This window comes from Lepisosteus oculatus, chromosome 8 (genome assembly GCF_040954835.1).
Source record: "Lepisosteus oculatus isolate fLepOcu1 chromosome 8, fLepOcu1.hap2, whole genome shotgun sequence".
Lineage (NCBI taxonomy): Eukaryota > Metazoa > Chordata > Actinopteri > Semionotiformes > Lepisosteidae > Lepisosteus > Lepisosteus oculatus.
This window is the reverse complement of record NC_090703.1, coordinates 5708453-5714452: the sequence shown is the minus strand read 5'-3', so window position 1 is coordinate 5714452 and position 6000 is coordinate 5708453.

The window sequence follows — 6000 nt, the reverse complement described above, 5'->3', positions numbered from 1 at the left end:
GTGGAATTAATGGCAAATTATGTGGCAGAGGCTGTCAAGAGTTAAAGAAACGCTCTAAAATGAAATGACTAATTATTGCTTGCCATTGGTTATTTGTATGGTGACCTGGTGGTCTCTTTAATAGGCTCAGCAGCACAACGAGGGAGAAAATTGACTAAAAGGAAGTCTCTTGTTGAGTGACATCTTTGATGCCAAGGCCAATTAGATCCCAGGGAAGAGTGTTGAATTGGCTCCCACTTTCTCATTCATTATATTCTGTCACAGACATAGGACTTGATTTGTCAATTTTGTATTACATTAGGTTGCTGAGAGGGAGGAGGGGTGGTGTAGAAAAAATAGCTGTCTCTAATAATGGGCATTCTATACACCATGTGACATTTACTACCCAGCTGTCCATAAGGCTGCCGAGCACTTCAGGTCTGGGGGTTTATTTGTCCCTGTCTGAAAGAGGCTCTGAGCTGCTCACAGAAAAGAAACAGAGATACTAATAGATGGAGTGAAATGTGCTGCTAGGCCTCTTCATTAGAAATGGCATACTCTGGCTTTGCTAACAAGCCTGTCTCCCGGGCTGAGTGGGACAAGCTGTCTGTCACTCAGCACATAAAGAACCTGTAGTTAACAAGGAGGGATGAATTGCTGGCGCTCCTATCTAACAGATCACACATAAAGCCACTTGTTGACAAAAAATGGCTACATTTACGAGGCGGAAACGTTCTTTAGCTGTAACTCTACATCCAACTTAACACTGTGTTTCTCTTTTGATATGTGTGTTTTTTGTTGTTCCTGTTTTTTTTGTAGAACAGCACAGCAATTCGTGTACCACTGGATTTGGATGAATAATTCTTAACTAAAATGTTTTTAAACACCATCTATAATGTTTTCTAATTCAGAACACAAACAACAAAGCTGTACTGTAGAGCAGCAATAAAAAGAGCTTCAATGCATCCATCTTTTCAAACGTAAGCATTCTCTGGAGAGCTGCTTTTATCGCACTACGTTTTATTAGAGAATAAACAAAACCCTGATTTCTCTGCAGATGAACATATGAATTTATTTGTGTGTTCTGAAAATACAAGCCTTGCTTTACACTCTCGGTGTCACCGACCGAAGAAAGAACCCCCCCCCCCCCCCCCGCACAAGGAGGGTGACTCGAGGCCTGGCACCTCAGTGAAATGGATTAGTTGAGCCGGTGGGCCACATGTTTCAGAGCCCACACACTCAGAACATGGGAGAGGTTGCTATGGAAACCTGTAAAGACAGTGCATATTTGATATTTTAATTTACACTAATTAATGGCAGTTTTTTTTTTCTTGCAATTCAAGTGTGTGTCTTGGATGTTCGTTTAATACTTCAAAACAATCTCCCTGGAACAGGTTTGTATTCCATCCACGTTTTCTGATTGCAATGATCTAATAAGTGAATGCTCTGGCCACAATGTGGTAGCAGTTTGTGTTCTGGCCAGAGGACCATTAGAACAGGGTTATTTTGGGGTCAGTGCTCATTATTGAATTAATTAATATTGGCATATACGTTAGTTTACTCTCATTAGATACAAAACCAAATGCTGAAGTGGAGATATAATTAATAATGTAGGATCAATAAATACTACCACAGTTCACCATAGCTTTTACTGATGCCAAGCCACAGTAAGATACACAAGGGGCTAAAAAACATAAATTGATAGGATTAAAGAGCATTTTACATAAGGTTCCTGAAAGATAGGATCTACATTTCACAAAGTAGCCTTATTCACACAAAGGCATCTGTGCATTTATGAGGACATGGGATGTTGTCGCCATTTTATGGGACATTGGCCGCAGTGTAGCGGAAGGTGGGCACGACTGTTAAGTGAGGGATTCTGGGAAGCTCAAATCACAGGTGCTCTCTGGAACAGAGATATGTTAGAAATCTGCACCGGGGGACTCAGATGGACTCTGAGCTGGTATACAGTACCTCATACAGCACAGAGCCCCGTTTGTAAAGTCTGGGGGGGTCTGAAGAACAGCTTCTGAGGGGGATTAAGGGAAAAGGGTAAAAACAAGAAAAAATTATGGGAACAAAGGAATAGCTGACAGAATTGTAAATAACAGAGCATGAGGACACTTTAAAAACTGAACACTTATTTTGTTGCAACCGCAAAACCTATAACTTCATATTTTCTTACTAGGAATGTAGTGACACTTATCTTGGGTATATTAATTTTGGTTCTCGATCTTTCTTTGAAATCGAGAGCAGCATGTTCGCACACCTCAGCCTGCTCTGAGGGTGTTTATTTTTGGCTGTGATGCATCGCACTCACAAACATCACGGAAGAGGGCTTAGTAAGAGATGGGCACCAACAGGCTGAGCCATCAAGTAAGTGCCACATTCAACACAGTAGAGTCGATAGCGTCAATATTTAATTACACTGATGAAGGCCGATAATCTGCACTATCAGTGCTTATAGAACATCTACTTAGCTGTCAAGTTGAATTTTACGCATAGGGAAACAGAAACAGGATGCAATTCTTGTTATCCTTGTTAAGAATACTTATTGCAGATGCACTTTTTCAAAAAGGTTAGAAGCGTGCCACTATATTGATCGAATACTAACATTTAAGAAATGTTCTAAATATTCTGTAGCTTGTTAGATCTGTGGAGTGTCAATAGCATAGCAAGCAAATGTTTGTGAGAATTACAGATTTTGAAAAAAGAGAGGTGGCTTGTTACATACACAGGTTCTCAGCCTACGGTTTTTGGTAGAAGGAGGTAGACGTGAGTGTTGTGTTGGGTTTCAGCTATTCCCCAAGGAAACATAGTACTACATAATACAGTTTAAAACTCCAAACCGAATCTGTTTTTAAAGCAATATTGTCATATTCACAACCAAAGCAAAGTTCTTCAGGTCATAAGAAAAAAAAATCTTTTCATCAACTGTTCCCATGTTAGCCTTGTCTGTAACTGATGTGTAAAGGTTTTCCTTGTACCGTTATATTTTCATTTGAATTTGTTGATCTTGCTCTGGTTAGACAGTGAAACCACCCGTGAATACAGATTTCTGTCTTTGAACTGAGCTGATGTAAATGAAAGTTCAAACAAGGTTCATGCAGAGATAAGGCTTTGCAGCATTAAAAAAGAAAGAAGGAATTTTCAGAGTAACTGCACTTTCATAAAGTTCCTATCAATTATGAAAATATAGTTACATTCTTTCCTCTACGCCATAGTCCTGCAGTTTTTGGTTTTACTCATTTTGATGTGATAATTTCTTGCACTTTTAAGAAGGAATTAAGAGGGAAGTTTGACAATCATTTTATCTTTGGTTCATTTAATTGACCAGACATTATTTTCAGTGCTATGGATTGGAGTATGACAAGAGCCAATTCCTCCCCATGGTGAAAAGCTGGTTCTGCATTGATTGGACTCCGTGAGATGGGGCTAGCAAGCAGGGCAGAGCCTCAGGGGTTCTGTGCCATGGGTTGGGGATTAATTGAAGGCAAACATGAAAACCCAGCTCCTCTGTTTTCAGCCTCGGCTCTTGCAGTTATTCGGACATGATTGCAGTGCAGTGCAGTGGTCAATACTAGGAAAAGATCAATTGATACATGGATCATGGCGGCACCTAAGGAGCCCTCTTCACCAGTTAGTCTCTTGTTTCTGTTTCCCTGTTTATCTTTTTTTGTTTGTTAATATTAAGTTTAGATTTATATTCGTTCAGTTTAATTATATGTTAATATAAATATAATTTCAATATATGTATTTATTATATTTAGTTTAGTTTAGCCCAGTCCATCATTGGAGTACAGCTCCCCTCTATTTCAGACATTTTTACAACTCGCTGTCTCAGGAAGGCTGGAAGTATCACTAATGATACCAGTCATCCTGGTTTCTCGTTTTTCTCCCCCCTTCCCTCTGGTAAGGGTTATAGGAGCACAAAGGCACGAACGTCCAGATTCAGAGACAGTTTCTTCCCACAAGCTGTCAGATTACTGAACTCTACCCCTGCCACTGCCTCACACTTACTGTATGTTTTTGTCTCTAGATGTACGTTATTTAGCTTGTTGTTGTTGCTGCCCCTGTCCTGTGTTTATGTTGTTGGTGTTTCCTTAATGTCTTTGTATTGGAGCATACATGCAAATAAGCATTTCATTGCACTTGTGCAGATGATAATAAACGGAACTGAACTGAGCTGAGCTAGATGGGCTGCCATCCCATCCAGGGTGTAGCCTGCACTGTGCCCGTGTCTCTCTGTAGGATAGGCTCCGGCTCCCCTGCAACTCTGTATTGGACAAAACAGTTAGAAAATGGGTGGGTTGGTATTTAGTTGACCGAAAGCAGTAATCCAAAAGTTATCCCTCAATGTAAAACTGTTCTACGTTCTCTGATCCATCTACTGCAGTGTACGTTTACTACTACACAGGTGTCAAATGGAAAATATGGGGGCAACGTGGTACTTGGAAAACTGCTGGGCAACTTTTTTCTTTTTAAGCAATTTAAACTTTAACAATTATAGTGTGTAACGCTGTAAAATTGTAAAATGAGCAGCTACCTTGATGAAGACAAAGCTCTGTCTCAAATACATGATTTCAACCTAAAAGCTCCAGCAATAGCTAGGTCCAACAATATGCAACAGAATCATTTTGCCCTATTGATTTGTTGAATGCAAGTTTGATTGTTTTTCATTTACATTTAATATTAGCAGACCTGCACTGAATTTCAGACACCTCAGATTTTATACTAACATAAATGATAGAGTTCAGGAAGCTTTTAAACCCAAATCCAGCATGTAGATTTTCCTAAATTAAAAGAAGGGCATTAAATACACTCAGTAAATGTAAGAAAGATATAACAACAGTCACAGGCTCTAATGGAATTGTGCAGTAGAGGTGTTAAAAATGTGGTTTTATTTCTTCCTGGAGTTTTTAAAGACATTTCACACACCTTATTCCACAGTTTTCATGGAAGGGTAGAAGGGTTTCTATGGAGAGACTATTCAGTATTTCTATGGAAAATCCCTCGGATTGTTTCCAGCAGGTGGCTGTTAAGAAGAAGGTTAGATTTTTCCACTGTGACAATCACACAGGAAGGCCGAGAACACAGATCACTTCTCCAGTCCCAGGATAGTTGACCTTCTTTCAAATGTGAAAGTTGCTCATTCGAAACAGGACATAAGGATTAAACTAGTAAAGGAATAAAAATATTTACTCATGTTAAAAACACAGGCATGTTAAATAAGAATACCTCATTATACAGTATATATCTTTCTCTAAAGATTTGAATGAAGAAGTATTACTCAGTCTTAGCCTATGCAGACTTTTAAAAGCAAAAAAATAAGTTTAAATTTTAGGCTTTAATATTACTGCACCACCTTCACAGCTTTCCAAAGCCTTTGTTGTTTTTTCCTAACAATGTACTAAGATGCTTTCTGAGGATTTCATTTTTTTGATTTTATAGTTCTGCCTCAAAAGCTAGCCTCAGAAGTATGAAGCACTTTTTCAGAAAATGTTCAATCTCATGCATTTTCAGTGTTTCAATGATAACACTCTTGCAAAACTGAGAGGCATAAAAATGCAAGAAATTAATTTTGGGACCAATAGCATTTGCTGCCCTTTTAAAGCCGTCAATCACATGCAGGATGTATTTATTTGTGTTTTTGTTTACATGTGTTTTATTTTTTCGCTACTTGACCGGACTTCGTATCTAGCCTGAAGGCTACTCCTAAGAAGACAAGAGCTGATACCTATAACAATCTGAACCATTTTTCTCTTTACAGTGTGTACAATTTCCATGTTGTCCCCATGTCAGTCCTGTACAGTATAATGAAATTATTGTTCTTTCAGTACCAAGGTACCAGAGGTACAGGAAAGCGTGCTCTCGGCTACAGACACTGCTCTAAATGGCACAGGAGAGCCCAGGGAGTCTCTGCAGGGTGTATTAGCTCCTTCCTCAGTCCCTCTTCCGTGAGAAGCTGTGAGCGCCTGTAGGCAGGTGGGCTGTGTTCGGGCTCTCTCACAAGCGCACACA